General features: G+C 47.5%; 1 long non-coding RNA gene across 1 annotated transcript; it reads right to left on the minus strand.

Annotated features, from left to right (window-relative positions):
- Positions 1-16606: 16606 nt before the first annotated feature.
- On the minus strand, positions 16607-18572 carry LOC309835181. Its single transcript, XR_014297968.1, has 3 exons — positions 18499-18572; positions 16722-16859; positions 16607-16623 (listed from the first exon to the last, which is right to left on the minus strand). It is a non-coding gene; the product is annotated as an uncharacterized lncRNA (long non-coding RNA).
- Positions 18573-19529: the final 957 nt, after the last annotated feature.

The following is a 19529-nucleotide window of genomic DNA, read 5'->3' on the forward strand; positions in this document are numbered from 1 at the left end:
CCTCCCTGCCTGGGAATACCAATTCCTCTGGGCTGCTTCTCCTGGGGGTGTGAGGACAGAGGGTGGCTAGTCTTACGTGTGGCTAACTCTCAGTACGAGGCAGAACACGGAAAGTGGCCGGCTCCTCTCCCAGTCCCGACTTCCCCCTCTTTGTTGGCTCACATGCCCAGAAGCTTGGCATCTTTTGCTCCTGTCCCACTGGGTCTGGTGGCTGGCACCTCCCCCTTATTGTGCCTGGTTTCTGTCTGCCTGTGGGCAGCTTAGCCGGAGGAAGCACCACAGCTGAAAGCCACGGGGGTTGGGTTTGCCTTATCTCTCAAGACTGGCACAGGGAGCACGCTGTTCCTACCCAACAGACCCTCCAGGGCTGCCTATCATTACCATTATGTCATGGAACCTTTTTCCTCCCAAGAAAGAGGCAGGGGGACAAAAGGGTTCCTGGCTAAGAGGGGGTAAAGTCAACAGTTCTGTTTTGGAGACAAATCAGTCTTTCATTTTTTTGTGCACGCATGAGTACACACCACACACACACACACACACACACACACACACACACACACACAGAATCAGCTGAGAAAATTCCGTCTTAGCACCTCCTCCAACGAAGCCAAGAAACTCTTGTCCACATTCCCTGCACAAGTCTGACTTGTCATGAGAAGGTGTCTGGGTCAAAGAGGCCTAATATTTGGAGGGAATGAGGGTCCTGAATGGGCAGTTGGGGGCAAGGGGACAAGAGACATCTAAACCCAAAAGACTGGTTCTCTCTCTTCCTGGATTTGTTTTGCTCCCAAATGACAAACTTTGTCTTCTAACACGTTGAGTCCCCGCCAACTCTCTGCTCCACCCCCACCCCTTGCATCCTGCCTCCCACCTCTCCACACCTGACTTGAAGTAAGAAGAATAAAAGGCAAAAGGCACAGCTATGCCTGTCTCCTTTGGCTGTGCCCTCCCTGCCTTCCCTCTGGGCTGGTCCCAGCAAACGGCTGTGAAGGGGCGGATGGTGCTTCTGCCCAGAGCTCCTGAGCCCCTCTCCGGAGACAATGGCTCAGGGAGAGGGGGAGAGCAAGACTCCAGCTTTGGTTTGGTGCAAGGTGGCCACACCAAATGGTTTGGCCACACCAAACCATTGTCTCTGCATCAGGACAGACAATGATGTGTATTTCCGGCTTCTGTGCCAAGTAGTTCATACCCCTTAGACTAAGACAACCCTAAAGATTTCCTTCTAATAAATAGGAATGATACCAAAATCTGGCCCCAAGCTGAGAATTTGTATCCGGTTGTAACAAAAGCCCACTCTAGCTGATGGAATGGGAATATTGGTGCTCTCTTACCTGCTCCAGAGCCACCCAGACGAATATACAGCAGACAGATAACCACTCACTCACCGGCTCTTCTCTGGGGTCCCCTCTGCTCTCGCCCTGACTCCTTTCACACTCAGGAACAGGGAAAAGGTTCTCCTTTAACACTCACCAGGTCCCTGGTGGGTAGCAATCATTAACAGCCACACATGCTGACTGGCCTTAACCCCTTCAGTGCCGGTCGCCTCCAGTTGGCTGATGGACAGCCCTGTCCCCTCTTCCCAGCTCTGAGAAAGTGGCAAGTCCCACCTTGGTGCCATCCACCTGAGTAATGCTGCTGCCTCCCATGTGGAAAGCAGGAGCCCTCTAGTCCCACCCAGGCTGCCCCGCCTGATTGGCGCACGCTGGCAACCTGAGGTGCTGGGCTCTGGCATGATGCCCAATTGGATGAGCCCACATTATGAAATATTTGCCTAGCAGGCCAATAGAGGAGCCAGGATCGGGGGGAGGGGATGATATTTTTATTTGTTCCTGGAGGAGGGAGAACAGACAAAGGTAGTCAGAGCATCCCTAGCCCTGGGCCAGGAAACAGTGGGAAGGTGGTCTTCAGGTCAATGTATGTGCCTCTAGCCTCTCTGTCTAGGTACAGGGCACAATCCTGGAAGGCTCCTAAGCAATTTCAGCTCCTGGCTGTTTAGCTACGGCGTTTCTTTGCCTTAATAATTCCCTGACTCACCCAGGAGTTTGGAGCTAGGAACTGTAATAGAAACGAAGATGGAAAATAACTTGACAGGCAAAGGATTGCTCGTAACTGCACAAACTGTGTGTCACAGGTGGTCTTTTTTATATTTCAAAGCTGCAGGAATAATTTTGCATCTTTGGAGGATGCAGAAGAAAGGTGAGCAGGAATGAGTAGAGTCAAATCACCTCTTTATCCCTTTAAAAATAGGCAACTGATTTGGGGAAATCTAAATCCAGCCTAGAAGTATGTATCTACATGCAGGACACATGCAAATCTATGCAGATATGTGCAAATGAGCAGCTCCAGACTTTTCAGAGTAATTCCTTGCCAGGATTTTTCTAGTTTGAGCAAGAAATCAGGTAGTCTCCAAATCCAATAACGAAGCATCTCACGACAGCATAAGGATATCAGTAGAGGGAGCATATAGAGGTTTATAAACATATTTATGGAAAATTCACTACATAGAAAGCCTTGAAGTACAGTCTAGTAGAGTTTTTAAACCATGATCATAAACATGATAGGCTATACAGGAGAATGCAAGCGCCCTCTTTCTCCGCACCCACAGTTAATACTCCCTTCTCCTTTCAGGCCCCAGTGGGTGGTCAGGCTGCTCCACTTCGTGCCAGTCTGAGTCTAGTAGCTGCACCTCCTCTCACCACCCCTGGTTCCTGTTTGTCAGTAGTCCAGTCACTGTGGCTCAAGACCCTGGCTTAAACCTGCCAGGGGGCCTTATCTTATCTCCTGGGCTGCCTTCCCAGCGGCCTGATGGCTGGTTGGCCCTGGTCTCTTAAAGGGGCTGCATGCATTCCCACCTGCTCCATTCACCCTCGAGAATACCCCAGAAATCTAGGGCTGCACTGCCTGTGGAGGGTCAGGTTCACCATACCACTCCCTCCTCTCACATCTGGCTGCAGGGCTGCTACATATGATTTATTAACTTAAAATGGGAAAAGATGCTGATGTTTTCACATGCTTTTAAATGCTTATCATATCATGTAAAAGCCCTGCATCTCAGTATGTACAGGTTCCTGCTCTGTAAAATGGAGTTTTAAAGGGGGAGAGGGGCTCAGGGTAAAAAGTCAATATAGAAGAATCAGTTGTATCTCTATATAGTGGCAGCAAACAATGAAAAATTGAACTTTTAAAAAGACTACTTATAATAGGGTAAAAAATATGAAATATTTAGGAATAAATTTGACAACAGATGTGCAAGACCTATATACTGAAAACTAAAACACTAGCGAGAGAAATTAAAATCTAAATAAAAGGAGAAATATACTGTTTGTATGGAAAAGGAGATTGTTAAAATATCAATTCTCCACTTATTTTCCTATAGAGTCAATACAATCTCAATAGGTTCTTTGTAAAAATTGACCAAGTGATTCTGAAATTCACATAGAAATGAAAAGGACCTATAGTACCCCCAAGAACTTTCAAAAAAGAGAATAAGGTTAAAAGAATAAAGAATAAAGTTAGAAGTCTTAGATTACCTGACTTCAAGATTATAAATCTACAGTAGTCAAGACAATGTGGTATCAGCATAAAGATACATGTACAGATAAATGTGACAGAATAGAGAGTCCAGGAATTGACCAGTTGACCATGCATATATGGTCAGCTGGTTTTCCACAGAGGTATAAAGGCAATTCAATGTGGGAATGAGAGCCTTTTCAGTACATGGTGCTGGAAAACTAGAGGTCCATATACCAAAACCAAAAACAAAACCCCTTGACCCTACCATTAAAAATGAACTCAAAATGGACTAAGGCCTAAAATGTAGGCCTTACTATAAGGCCTAAACTATAAGATTTCTACATAAGGCCTAAACTATAAGATTTCATAAGGCCTTACTATAAGGCCTAAACTATAAGATTTCTACATAAGGCCTAAACTATAAGATTTCATAAGGCCTTACTATAAGGCCTAAACTATAAGATTTCTACATAAGGCCTAAACTATAAGATTTCATAAGGCCTTACTATAAGGCCTAAACTATAAGATTTCTTACATAAGGCCTAAACTATAAGATTTCTACAAGAAAACACAGGAGAAAATCTTAGTGATTCTTGGTTTGGCAAATTTCTTAAATACGACACAAAACGCACCAACTTTAAACAAAATATCAAGAAATCAAACTTCAGGGACTTCCCTGGTGGTGCAGTGGTTGGGAATCTTCCTGCCAATGCAGGGGACACAGGTTCAAGCCCTGGTCTGGGAAGCTCCCACATGCCGTGGAGCAACTAAGACAGTGCGCCACAACTACTGAGCTGGCTCTCTAGAGCCCATGAGCCACAACTACTGAAGCCCATGCACCTAGAGCCCATGCTCCGCAACGAGAGAAGCCACCACAATGAGAAGCCTGTGCACCGCAACGAAGAGTAACCCCTGCTCACCGCAACTAGAGAAAGCCCACGCACAGCAATGAAGACCCAACACAGCCAAAAAGAAAAAGAAATCGAACTTCACTGAAATAAAAAACTTTACTTTTCAAAGGATGCTGTTACAAAAATAAAAAGGTAAGCTATAAACTGGAGAAAATATTTGCAAAACGTGACATAAAACTTTCATCTAGAATATATAAAAAACTCTTACAACTAAATATTAAGACAGCAAACACAATAATAGAAAAAAGGTGGGCAAAAGATTTAAACCGACACTCCACCAAAGAGGATATACTATGTCAAATAAAGCACATGAAAACATGTTCAACATCACTAGTCATTAGGGAAATGCAAATTGAATCCATAATAACACTACACACACACACCAGAACTGCTAAAATTAGGACTAATCATACCAAATGTTGACAAAAATGTAAATGACCGGGAAGTCATACCCTGCTGATGAGACATTTTAAATGGTACGTCCATTTTGCTTAACTTTTTAACTGCCAAACTTTTCCATACAGTTGAACATACAACCCATTGATTCCTAGGTATTTACCTAAAAGAAATGTAAGCATATGTCCACACAAAGACTTGAGCAAAAATATTCATAGCAGCTCATTTGTAAGAGCCCCAAACTGCAAAAAACTCAAATGTCCATGAATAGGCGAACACAATATGTGTTACATCCATACGACTCAGCAATAAAAAGAAATGAATTATTGATATACATAACAACAGGGATGCATCTCAGAATAATTGTGCTGAATGAAAGAAGCCAGACCCCTTCCCCCCAGATAAAAAGTGTATACCGCATGATTCCATTAAACAAAACCCTTACAAACGTAAAACGAATTTATAGTGGCAGAAAGCAGATCGGAAGTTGCGTGGACACAGGGTAGAGAGAGGGATTTCAAAAAGGCGGGAAGAAACTTTGAGGAGTGATGGATATATGTGCATTATCTTAATTGTAGTTATGGTTTCAAAAACTGCATCAAATTTTACCCTTTAAATAGTTTATCATAAGTCAATTATACCTCTATAAAGCTATAAAAAAGAAAAGTCTTCAGCTGAGACATCAAAAAAAAAAAAAAAACCCAGCACCTACTCCTGGACCTCACCCATTATGGTTTTTTTTTTTTTTTTTTGCGGTACGTGGGCCTCTCACTGTTGTGGCCTCTCCCATTGCGGAGCACAGGCTCCGGACGCGCAGGCTCAGCGGCCATGGCTCACGGGCCCAGCCGCTCCGCGGCATGTGGGATCCTCTCGGACCAGGGCACGAACCCCTGTCCCCTGCATCGGCAGGCGGACTCTCAACCACTGCGCCACCATGGAAGCCCCCATTATGTTTTATACTGTGATAAATGTAGGCAAGTGAAGGCGGGGTGGGCAGGGATTCCAGCTTTTCCTAGTGACCCACTTTAATCTCCTGGTTAAAGACAGGGATGGATGTGGCTTTGAATCAGCCTGGACTCCTCTCCTGGATTTAGGTCAAATAATGTGGCAGACCTGAATGTGGCCTTTATAAAAATAAAGAATTATTTGTTTTATGACAGAAAGGAAAATATCAGGTAAAACCCTGTACAGTTCACAAAGCCCTCCCATCACTATCTCACTTGATTCTTTTATGGTCTTATGAGGTTAGCAGAAAAATATTAACACTCTCATTTTACAAAAAACAAACAAACAACAAACAAAACTGAGGCTCAAAGAGGTAAAGGGTCTTGACTAAGATAACCCACCTCCTACATGGGAGGCAAGGCTAAGCCCAGAGTCTCTTAACCTCAGTCTGGAGCTCTTTCCTGTTAACACGCGGTCTGCCCGCAGCCTGGCTGACACCCCCGCCTGTCCCTCAGCTCTGGCTCCGCTCCCAGAGCTGTGGAACATGAACCAGCATCGTGGTGCTCACCCCACACTGGGTGGATGCTTTTCTACAGCACAAGTGACAGACCCAGAAGGGGTCCCAGGATGGATGAAAACAGGGGCAGATCTAGGGTCAGACCAGGCTCAACTAAGGGGAACCATGCAGTGTTAAGACAGGGGAGACTGGGAGGGATGAGGGTATCTAAGGATCTAATCAGATCACACATCTAATGAGAAAAGAGGAGGGAAAAGCCAACCAAACACCACTCCCAAGGCAGGAAGTCTGGTGGGTGTGGAAGCAGCTGGAAGCTGTTAGAGGGCTCCAGGCCTCTGCACCCCTCCTCTCCCTCCTCTTCTGTCCCCCACCCTCCCTCCTCCTCCACTCTGGCCAGGGCCAGGGCTGGCTGGGAGCCCCACCCCTCTCTCTCCCTAGTTCTGAGGACAGGATGACAGGAGGGAGGAAACCCACTCTGCAGGGCATGGGGGCACACAATGTAAGGGGCATCTAAAAATTCAATGATCGAGATTGATAATATTTTAATGTAATATTTTTTGGAATAAAAATTAGTGCAAAAAATCCATGATGAATGAAATATCATTTTAAATAAAGACCAGATCAGTATTACTCAACTTCCCTTTCGCCTGAGGCTCCAACATTGCTTGGAATGACACTGGTACTTATCCTGTTGTTATTGAAAATGTTGATGTTTTTGTTCTTCGTGAAATTTTTGCACTGATTTTGATTTTTGAAAATATCGCATTAAATGTTATTTATCTTGATTACTGAGGTTTTTGGCATCCTCTTAAATTGTGTGCCTAAGGAGAGTGCCTCAGTCACCTCACCCTAGTCAGCCCTGCTCAGGGATGAGACTGGGGGTCTGGGAGGGAAATGGGGAGACTGGACAAGGCCCAGAAAGGGCCAGAGAGAGGGCCTGCACTCTTCAAAAACCTCAGTGCATGAGGAACAAAGAAAGGCTGAGGAATTATTCCGGATTAAAGAGGAGTAGAGACATGCTCCTGGATTAGATTCCAATGACATTACTAGGGCAACTGGTGATTGTCTATTAGATAATAGTATTGTTTCAATGTTAAGTTTCCTGAATTTGTTGATTGTACTGTGTTTATGCAAGAGAATAGCCTTGTTTTTAAAAGGAAGAAAAGATAATGAAGCAATAAGGGTCAGAGGGTGACAGCTGCCTGAGAGCTACATGAAGCCAAATGCCCCTCTCTCTCCAGCCTGTCTTTCCTCCGATTCCAGGCAGTCCCAATAGGGACCAATGGTGATGGCAGGAAGTCTTGTCCAGAAGACTAGTTATTGGAGGGCTGGTTGGACATTTTCTTCCCGAAACAAGAATTAACCTTGACAACTGGCACAGAAAAGAAAGGAAATTAACACCTACCCAAGGCATGACACCAGCACATTCTCTGCTGAACCTCCCGAGATAGGTACTGCTGTCCTGTACCTATGGAGGAGGAACCTGAGAGGTCAGGTAAGCAGCCCAAGGCTACACGGTTCGGAAGTGGGAAAGCTGGGATTAGAGCCCAGGACACAGCCCAAAGCCAGGTCTTTTCCCACTTCAAGTTTGTTGTGCAACTTGAAATTCCCTTCTCGTGCATCATCCTACAAACTAATCCTTTAGTTTATTTTTGCTGAGTTGAATCTGCATTGGCTCTGGAGTCAGACTGTCCCAGTTCCAATTCTGACTCCACCAGTTACTACCTAAGGGGCTTTGAGTGAGTGACTTAACCTCTCTGTGCTTTCATTCCCCTATCTGTAAACAGGGATAATATAAACTCCTACCTCAAGGGTCTGTCATAGGATTAAATGAGATTATACAAGCAGAGAATTCAAGAGAGATCCTGGCACCTAGTAATGTTCAGTAAATGCCAGTAATTATTATTAACTGTCGGCCTCTGTCTCGAATCATTCATTCACTCATGGGAGCCCATGGCCTAATTTTTGACTACAAAACCCCTTAGCACTTTGACGCGTGAAGATGAATGCTTAATAATTGCTCCTAAAGAAGTTATCCATCAAGACGGCGCTTTAGATATTCCTCAGTCTAGTCTGTAATGCCTTTAAGCCACCACCCACCTCAGATCACTTGTGATCATCTGAGGCTGACCCCTTACCCTTAGGAGCCAGAAAAATCAACACCTAAGAATCTCAAAGAGGAGGGAAGTCTGCCCTATCATACTCTGAACTAGGAGGGAGATTTTGTTTTTCTGTGTCATGTCACACTTGGAAGTTAAAAAGCAAGTCAATTCTAGGGACTACATCACTGGGCTGAAGGAGTTGTCTGGGAAGACCCAAGTTCTAGTGCGTGTACTGCACCCATCCAGCTGTATAATGTGGGCAAGTGCTTGCCCCTTGGGGCCCACTGGGCCTGAGCAGGGAATTACCTTGCCCACAGAGTGAATGAGAGGACAAAAGAGGCTACCAAGTCCTGAGCACTTCAGGTTCCTTGAGAAAGCTCCTCTGGAGCTCTCTCCCTATTTTACAGTCTGGGACCAGCTGAGGAGGACCCACAGCATGAGAAGGAAAACAAACCAACAGCTTATGCATCTGGGGAGCTGAAGAGGGGCAGACCAAGGGCAAGGTGCCCAGAGGTCAAGCAGCGGTCAGATTTAGCCAAGATGGTCCTTCTGTGACAAAGACAGGGCCGGAGCAGGGCAATTTTCTAACTATAAACAGAAACTCAAGAAGCCCCAGGCCACACACAGGCATGTGCGAGGATGAGGGTAAAGCGCGGAGGACACCGGGTATTGTATGTAGATGAGAGGACTTGTGAAGTGGCAGAAAGGGAAGGAAGGAGGGTGAGTGAATGTGGGTGCACGAGGATGCAGGGGCAGAGCCAGGTCTGTGGGGCCTGAAGCTTACACAATTTGGGCAGTTCTTATGAAGAAAAAGACTACAAGTACAAGTTAGAGGGAGCCTTGGAACGGGCTGGCGCGAGCGGGAGGCTGAAGCTAAGCTGCATCGCTTCCCAGTAAACTCGCCCCCACATCTGTCCGTCCGTACCTCTGAACACAGGCACAGCTCACACACCTGTGTTTGTCTGAGCCTCCCAGCCCCTGCCTTGGCACTGTTTCTCTTTCCCATCTCACAGCGCTTTGCCTGACCTGATTTTTTTTTTCATGGCAGAGAGCACGAAATAGAGCGCCCATACCCTGGAATTAAATTTCTCCCCACCTCAGTGCAATGGGTATTTGGATTTTGTGCCACTCCCCAAACCCCCTTCCAGTGCATTGCACCATCAGCGTCGCCACTGGGGCCACATCTCTCCCCACCCTGCATACTTTGCTATGGGTAGCTCCACCTTCCCCACAGGGCCCCGCCAAGCTGCCAAGAGGGGTAAAACCGCAGCCCCCCCGGCCGCCTGGCCCCTGCATTCCAGCCCTGCGCCCACAGTTTGACCTTCTCTGCGGCTGCTGCAGATGTGTTCTGTGTTCCAGAAATAGCTCAGCTCCTGGGTCCCTGCAGGCCCTCCCTTTCCTCCGCCCAGAGACACTCCCACCTCACAGGCTCCATGGGAGTCAGGCAAGAGCAGAGGGAAGGGCTCAGTTCTCCACTGCAAGAGCAGAGGGAAGGGCTCAGTTCTCCACTGCCCTCCCACCCCTCCCGGAGCAGAGCCAAGTGGGGCCTGCCCTTCTGGCCATGTCTGCATTACAGTGGATGGAGGTGAGAGTTTGGGCAGAGGAAGGCATGAAGGAGGGACAGCTCCATGAAAGGCTTAGACAACTTGACCCCTCAATGTGTTTCTCTTCTCTGGAGTTCATCGGGATGAAGGGCAGCAGCCAGCCAGAAATGGTTCCAAATCCTATATACCCTGGCCCAAATCCCTGTCTCCTCATGCAAGGGGATGATTTCACAGTCACTGATTCGATCCTAACCTAAACAAGATGGCGGGCATTGGTCCTCCTCACAAGTCCAAGATGGAATGGGGGACAGTGGCCTCAATAACATTATGAAAGACTGAATTTAGAAACAGTGACGAGCTTTTAGTCCTGAGGCTTTTAGATCTTGACTCCCTAGTGTCTGATGGAACGATAAAATCTTTCCTGAAGGACTTTACTAAAAGGCTAGAGTGTTAACTCTGGGTAGGCTGGGGGCCTGAATGGCCTTCAAGATTCGGGTTCCACGCCTTTTCCACCCACGGGGAGCGGCAAGGACTCCGCAGCCATGCCCTGGCTCCTTCAGTCACACTGCCGTGCTACCTACTAGGCCTTGCCGGCCCCCATAGCCAGACGGGAAAAGAGCTGAACAAAAGAGGCCAGGGGTGTGTAAACTCTCCAAACCAAGCTCCTCTAGGCTTGGAGGTCCAGGAAAGGCTAATGGTGATAGAAAGTACCCATCCCTTTCTAGAAACTGCCTCTCCACCTTGATACCCACGTAGTTACGGTGGTAACAGCCATGCTGCTAAAACCTGACACTACTCTCTTGGTTATAGGTAGCCACCTGACCCCAGCTCAGCCGAAACACCTTTCCAGGGATGGGAATTGGGATTGAGAGGAAAAAAAGAGATCATTCTTTCTCCAGGTAACAGGTACACGAGGGAGCTGCTGGAGGCCATCTTTTCCACCCTGTAGGCTGACCACGGAGCCGGAACGGCTCTGCAGGGAGAAGAAACTGAAGCCAGCACACGGAGAGGAGCAAAGGGCAAGACCATACTTGCGGCATTTAGCTTCTTGGTCTAGTTTGTTCCTGTGGTCCAGCCATTTCTCTGGCCCTTACAATAAAATCCCCTTTGGAGCTTAAGGTGCTTTGAGCAGTGCCAGTAACGTACTCAAAAGTCCTAACTAATACCAGGAAGAAGAACAAGATGACTTCTGGAGGACCCAACGTCTCAACTCTGCAGATGTGGCTGTCATGAGGAAGAAAAGGAAGGTGAAAGGAAGAGGAAGGAAAAGGACCAGGGAGTTGGCGCAAGGGCAGCAGAAAACGGTGCTGGAAGACCTTGACTGGCCTAGAAGTCAGGCTGTCTGAGAGGACAGGGTGGAGGTAAGAGTCAGAGAAAGCAGATAAGTTTGCTACTACCCGGTTTAGAAATGCTACCAGGATGTCTAGGGGGAGTGGGCAACAGAAGTGGGGGCCATATGGGTGAACTAAGATCCCTAACGAAGGTGGCAGACCAGCCCTGCTGATGGATGGGCCAGGGCGCTCAGAGCCCGCAGGCTAACACAGCTTTGAGACACGTTCCTGGAGGACATCCGTTATTTGGGGGAGAAGAAAATCTTGTATCCTCTCTCCTGCACTTCCCAAAGCAAATGAGGGTCCTTTGCCACCTTAGAGGCTCGCAGTTCTCTCAGACCAAGGGTTCTGATCTGCCCCTCAGGTCTTCTTTAGAAAAACCTACTTTCCAGGCAGCAACTCCATGAGCTAATGGTCCCTTTAAGAAAATCTTCCCCCACTCTGTCTCTAGTTGTCTGGAGCAGATGTTCCTTGTTCCTACGGCAACGAACCTACCACCCTTCCTAATGGGTAGAAGGACACACACAGCCCAGACCACTCCCCAACCAGAGCGGCTGGCCCAAGTGCTGCTTTGAGTTCACTGACAGCAGGACAGCACAGGACACTGTGGACTCCTGTGTGCCTGCATAGTAAGAGTTCAAATCTTAGCTGACCTACAGATGACCCAGAAATGGCAGCCACCATCTGACAGCACTTAGAAGGTAGGGGGAGGGGTTTACCTATGTCACTGCCCAGACAACAGACCAACGTCTGTCTTTCCAATAAAGTGTTAAAAAGCATGTGGTGTATCTTCAACAAACTGAATTAGCTCTTCCTTTGACCTTTTTTTACATCACTAATGAAGACCAGTGAGACACCCCCCCACCCCGGCTGAATTCTCCTTATTTCGAGCTGCACACCACCCTCACCCTCATCTGGAGTTTGTGACCCTCCCAGACAGTCCTTCTCTCAAGATGGGTCCCTACTCAAGGCGAGCCTTCTACAGCAGGTGGTGGGTGGGGAAGCAGGGAGCCCTGTGCGTTCCATCGGTTCTGCACGGGGTTGTTTCCACTGCAGGTGATGCTTCTCTCACTAAATCCAACTTGACCCCGTTTGTTCTTGGCTCTCACAGCCCCCACGGAGCCAGCTGGATTCTTCCTGTAAGCCACAAAGTTGACTGAACTTTAGCTTCCTCTCTTCTGAGACTTTAAGCTTACTGGGATCCCAGAAGTCAAGGTATGAACAAGAACAAGCCAGTAAATGATCCCTATCAGATGTGCAGGAAGTGCCTTCCTAATCAGGGAAGATGCCAGAGTCAGAGCTCCCCACCCCGGAGATGAACAGACCTGGATTGGAATCACAGCTCATCTCTGTGACTGGAATCCACTTACCAACCGAATGGCATTAGACAAGTTACTGATGCTCTCTGAGCCCTAGCTTCCCCACCTGTAAAATGGGAATGCTAATTCCACCTGGTAGGATTATGTGAGGCAATATAGAGCTGCGATGCCTTAATAGCAGTCCCAAATCCACAAATATCTGAAAATCAAAAGTTTTTTCCTAACTCAACAGAACCCAACCTGACCTGAACCTAGTTAGTAGCAAAGCATGACCTGAACGGGCATGAGACTCTTTTTAGCCTTTATTTATCCTACTTGTATGACTTTTTAGATATATCTTGCTGCAGAAATATTAGTATGTGTGATTTTGGAGCTGCTCCAGACCCTGCTGGAGGTTTTTATGTAACACACAGTGTGTGTGACATGTTACCATTCTGAAATCCACAGGCCCCAGGCTTTCCAGATGAGTTGTAGAGCTGCCTGAGCTCTTCCTCCAGCCCCTGAAGTCAGGGGTTTCAGGAAGCTACTAGAGTTACTTAAACTAAAGATGTTGACAAACATTTAAAGCATTTGCCTCATCACAATCTGAATCTCTCCTAGGTCCCTGGGTTCCTGCAGCCTGGAGCCAGAAACCTGAAACACAAGTTGGCATGGGGTAGGGGAGAGGATCCAAAGACCAGCCCAACAGCCTGTACAAATCGGCTGCTTTTCCACCCGAACAGAGCTAGCAGAGGCAGTGTGTTGTTGTTATTTGATTGGACTTCAGGTATAGACATGCCTGAATATTCCAAACATGCCTCCAACTCACCACCTCACTGGGCTTCCAGCGCTCTCTCCACTCTACCACCGTCCCACAGCTTCATCTCTGCTACCTACTCCCTAGAGGCATTCCCAGGGGAAGAAATGACAGCGCCTCGGGGAATGCTAAGGGGTAGAGGGGGCCAAAGTGTGTGGGGAATTGGGCTAAAGGAAGGAAAAGATGCTGAGTGTGAGGGAGATGATGAAGATGGACACTCTGGATGAGAAACAAATATCTGACACACAGTGGAACAGGTTTGGCATGTTTTTCCTGATGCTGTTTCACGGCCCCAGGAGGCTTTGAAAATAGGAAAGCAGTCCTGGCCCATAGCTGTGAGCAATATTGGGCAACTGTCATTCTCAGCTCCCTTGGCTCTAGCCGTCCATTACAGGACTTACTGATGACTGTGAAGGACTTGACCTGTCCCAATGCACTGTCGTCCAAGTGGGCATCTCAGTTCTGACCCTGGATCTGCTGTCTTGAAAATACCCATCTCATCCTGCTACCTCAAGCCACTTTTCCAACAGACATGCAATTGCTGGACAGCAGACCTGCAGCTCTGAGAAAGGCAGGAGACTCTCCTCTTGGAGTGATAAGGTCTACCTATCGGTCAAATGGAGAGTTGAGGCATGTAGAGTTGAAGAGGATGGTGGCAATCAAATTCAACCCCCTCGCTTCACAGATGGGAAATCTGAGGCCCAGAGAGGGACTGAATTGCCCAAGATCATGCAGCCGATTGAAGACAAAGGTGGCCCTGGAGTCCGGATATTGCTTTCCATTGCCTCACCGTGACAAGGATGGGAACATCTTTGAGGTCCCAGTCATGCTCTCGTTGACCTTTACAGTCAGAAAAAGGTATGCTGAATGGTTCTCACCCTCTGCCCTTTCGTCTTGAACATCTCAGAAGAGATCCTAATTTCTAAGAATTTCACTGTACGCCTTGACTCTGTGTCCCAATCTACCCAAAGTTAGGACAAAATCCTTATGAAAGCCCCCTTGGGGAAAGCCACTGTCGCTGGTGACCAGAGATGAGCTAAGAGAATCACTGCCTTGACACACGATTCACTTGTCCCAAACCTAGGTGGAGCCATCAGAGGGTCTGTGGAGGGGCCTCCTGTGCAGGAGCACCTCGGGTGGTGGAGATCTTTCATCTGCACTTCTTGGATTCTTTTTCACTTTTTCTTTCCCCCTCCACTGGTTTGAATAAGTCTGTGGTGTCTGCCGTCATTCACGGGTTTAGGCTTTTCTGTAGCACTGTTCTTAGGGGTTGTGCTGCTCTACTGCCCCATCACCATCCAGAAACCTTTGGGAGAGGAGAATTTAATGCACCTAGGCTTGGTCTTCCAGCTCAGAGGCTAAGGCTCCCCTCTTGCCTTTAGTAGTTTGTCCTACTTCTCCCTCTGTCCCAGGAAATCTTGAGGTAAGAGTCTGCTACTCACTCCCACAAACTCAACAGCCCAAGTAGGATCTCCATTGCTTTCCCAGGCTAGGAGGGCTCTTGTTTCAGAACATAAAATTGGGGTGGAAAATCAGAAAATTCTCTCCTACTAAGAGGCTTCTAGACTTTCAGGAAAAAAGGGTCCTAGAACAAATCTCAAAAAGAGCATCTAGTTCAATTTCCAGGGTGATTTCAAACTGACTTTCCTCTAAACGCTTTCTCTCCTACAAGTCTGCACACATGTGCACACCCAACCACATGTCTCAGTCTGGCAGCTGGGGCTGCCTGGGGATTCCCACATATTTGTTGCTATTCCAGGCCTGACTCTCCAGAAGGTAGAAGACCCAGACACTCTAAGGCCTCCAGGAGCCTCCAGATTTAGAAAAGCTCCAGCTGATATTCTTGAGAGCTCAAGAAGGTCCACCATTTCAAAAACTGCTGGCAAGAGCTTTTTAATACCTGTGTTTCCAAATGATTAACACTGGACGCCAAGACCTCAAATGTAAAATATACCTCTTGCTGCTCCCATATTTCAAACTACAAGTCCTCTCTGTCTTTTCCAAGCATAAGAGATGACCTCCATCATTTCCCAAAAATGACTATAGGAATAGGAACCAGCAAGCCCTGATCCCAGAGCCCCTCAGAGAAGGGAGAGTCTCAGACTTCCTGACAAATAGGACAAGGAAGTGAGAACACATTCCTCTGCCAGTGACCTTATCCTGGAGGCAGAAACCTCCCACAGTGTAAAAATGAGGAAACTGAGACTCCGTGTGAGTTTGTCATGGCCCAAGGACCCACAGGGAAAGAACAGTGGTGACAAGATCAGAATCCAGGTTTTCAGAAATCTGCCCCAAAGAGCCCTTATCAGGGAGATAGAGTCTCATCTGTTTGAAGAAGATCCTGCCTGGAGGCAAGATTTTTTGATTTCATAGACCAGTTAAATTTCAAAAAACGAAATGTAAGGAACCACTGTAAAGTTGCCAACTCTTTATTTTGCCAAATAAGGACATTTAAAAAGCCTAGCTACCATCCACTCTCATCATCAGCTCATGAAAAGAATAAGCAAGCCATAACCTCAGAATAAATATTTGAGTACATCTCCTGCCTCCGAAAGTAACCCTTTAAACTGAATACATTATGCTTCCCGAAAAAAATTCAGTATGCTTCCCCTTTTTTCTCATTTCATTTTGGACTGGTGAAAACTCTGTCACAGACCAAAATTTGATAATCACTGGGACAGATGACCTCTCTATGTCCCTTTTAGCTTAAGCCTAAAAATGAAGAGAACAATCCTAAGCTTTGGTGATTCAGACTTTCCAGGAATCCTGAGCTGGTAAATGTGGAAGGGAGGGGGAATTGACAAGCATACTGTTCTCTGCTCATGTGAACACACTCTGTCCACTACAAAGAACTAAGCAATGCTCATTAGTTTATAAATCTAGAGTTCAGTGAGCATCCACCACCATGTGGAGCCTCCCAGGTTTCCATGGGTCCCTGGATTTTACAGTCCCCTTATCTGTTCAGATAATCCAGGGAGAAGAAGGAGGAAGACAATCTTCCCCAAGTCAAGAATTATCTAAGAGATAAAGGCGGCCACTGCTGATTGGTAGAGAGCATCAGATCAGCAACTAACATAGATGCAGACCCACTGATGCCGTTTCAGTTGCACAAGTAGGAGCCCAGAGAGGACTGACTCCATTCCAGGGAGCAGTTTTTCCAGGCTGCCTTCCACAGATGATTGCTTCTTGCTCAACACTCTGATGGAGACAGTGTGGGGGGTGAAGAGGCGGAGGGAAGTCGAGACAGTACTGTGGTATAGGGGAGACACAAAAGAGCACTAGATTAGGAGTTGTATCTTGATCCCAATCCCTGTCCTTCTGCCGACCAACCATGAGTCCTTTAGCACCTTTTGGCTCCAGTTTCCTCATCTATATTGTGGGAATGATATTCTGTCTTCCTGACAGGACTGCAGTTAGACTGTGAGATCCTTGAGGGCAGAAACAGGTCTCATCTGCGTCTGTATACCCAATCTCTAACACAGTACCTAGGAGAGAATAGGGCTTGGTAAACATCTGCTGAATTGAGCCAATGTTTCAATATATTGAATCTGCAGAATAAGAGAGTGTCTCTGAAAACACACTCCAAGCTGGAAAACCCTACACAACTGAATAAAGGGAAAGGTTATTATTATCCGTTGGCCAAACTGATGCATTGCACCATCTACCAAGTATACGAAGACACTGGAATTCTATTTGGAAGTAGCAGGTGATGCAAATAAAAAATAATTTTTTTAAATGCCCATAGTTTCAAAAGTGACCAGACTATACAACCTACTAATTATATTGCCTAATAAATAACTGTGTGGTTGCCTCCCAGACTCTACTGCACTCTATAATTTCTCGGGCTGAAAATGTGTTTCTACTGTGCTTGCCCAGGCCACATCACCTCTCATCCCTCTCTCTCATTATATTCAGAAGTCGGTAAGCAAGCCCTGGTTCTCTCACCTACTTCAGGTTGCACCTATGTTGACAGCTGAGGTCCCTGCTGGCTGCAGCCTGGGACTGTATCAGAACCTAAGACTCCCTGGTCCCCTCTCCTGGGTCTGTTCCATCCATTCCGTGTTCTGCCTCCAGCAGACTCCACCACACCCCTCTTCCAATGCTTACCGCACTGCCCCAAATCTGCTTCTCAAAAGCTGCCTCCAGGCCCTTGCCAAGTCACATTCAGCCTGGCCCATCCGCCATTCCTGCCGGGTCCTGCCTCACCGCATGTGCTGCCCACTGGGCACGACTGCACAGACAGGTCTTGGCAGCGAGGCCAGGCTGCCCGCCCACCGGCCCTTGTACGAGGTAGGTCTCTGAACTCTGCTCCTGCCACTGAGAAACACCACACAAGCCCTGGGAAGACAGAACCATATTCAGCCAGCCTGACTCACCAATCACCACCCCATCCAAATTTGTGCTTTCAGGAAGGGCGCCAAGCCCCCACCCCGCGCCCACCCTAGGCATTGGCCTCCATCCTGCCCAATTCCGAGCCTCTGAGACGAAAGTGCTCCTGGCACTTGTCTCTCGTAGCTTTGATCTCGTTCAGCTGGTTCAAGCTAATTCCACACGGAGACCATGCTGGAATCTATACTGGTTACACCTTCCCACCACGCCGCAGGCTTACAGTTAGCTTTACCAGGAGTGTTTCCAAATGCCTGCAAAAACCAGGGCTGGTTCTAGGGACATTAGTCCTCTGGACACATACCTCCATGTCACTAGGTTCCCTCTGCAGCCCCCTACCCCCAAGTGAGGAAATATTCACATTCTAGAAGTCAGAAATTTTCTCTAATTTTATGATTGGAGACCCTCAAGGAAGATGGACGTTCTTGGGACATTCTTATTTGTGAGGAGATAAAGAGGGGATAAATAAAGAGAAAGTGTTAAAAGAAGATTTGCTTTCCAAATACAATAGCAAATGCTCCCAACACACACACACACACACACACACACACACACACACACACACACAGAGACACACCTCCCTCCCTCCCTCCCTCCCTTTCTTTCTCCCTCTCTCTCTCTCATCCCTCTTATTGTGAATTATTCCTCTTTGCCCAGCATGTGCATCCTTCCCCCAGGTCCTCCCCACTGAAGTCTGGGTAACCCCAGTTCTTCCTAGCCCAGGACCCCAGATATTACCTTCCATGCTGGAAGTCAGATCCCAACTGGAAGACGCAGACTGATGATTGGGAAGGAATCCTAACAATACTCCCGACCCAAGAAAATTGCCAAGAGTGGCTGCTGCAGCTCCCGTGAGAAGGAAGGAGACGAGGAGAGGGCCCGGGAATCCAACATTCCCCCAGCCTTGCAGGAAGGCTCTGGTGTCAGCTCGCTCCCTGCTCTAGCATTGACTGAAAACCAGGGGAAATTCTCCTGATAAAGCGGAGTCTGAAATCTGAAACTGCAGGTTGGCTGAGTCCTATATAAATACACTCACACCCCCGGCTCCTTGGGTCTGATGGCTTACCCGCCCTCGCACTCCCCTCCCTCCCCACCCAGGCTGCAACTTGGTAACATCAGACAGCCCTCTAGCTGCAGCTCCTCCAGAAAGCCTGAGAGGAGAGCAGAGTGGAGGCATGCAGGCCCAGAGAGAGACCTGTCAGGTGCTGTCCACAGTCTCTCCCAGCCCCAACCCCCTGCAGCTGTTCTAGTCCAGGTGCTTAAGTGACGCTCAGGGTCATGGCATTGAGGGTGATGGGTAAGTTCGGTCTAGGAGCAAAGATTTCTAGAGTCTTCCTCCATATCAAGGAATAACATTCTCCTAAGGATTAGTTTCCAGATAACTGGTCTGGTATATACTCATTGCTAACCACACCTTCCTCTCCTCTTCCAAGTTTCTGCATCTGGCTCTTGTAGCGCCACCCCTTCCTTTATGTTTCACCTGTAACAGAATCAGGCCAGGTGAGAGTGGGAAGGGAAATCTGATGACAACTGGCTCATTTTGCAGATGAGGGAGCTGAGGCCAGGAAGATGAAACGGCTTGTCAAAGCTAGGCCGTGACTCCCAGCCAGATTTGGCATCTTGGGTAGTAGAATGGAAAGAGAAGGCTTTAAAAGTCAGATGGAATATGCTTTAACACAACTAGGTTCTCACTTGAACCACTGATTGTGAGAAAAATCACTTAACCTCTCTGAGCCTCAATTTCCTCATTTGTAAAATGAGGCAAATGA

Source organism: Grampus griseus, assembly GCF_964374135.1.
Source record: "Grampus griseus genome assembly, chromosome: 1".
In the NCBI taxonomy this organism is placed as follows: Eukaryota; Metazoa; Chordata; class Mammalia; order Artiodactyla; family Delphinidae; genus Grampus; species Grampus griseus.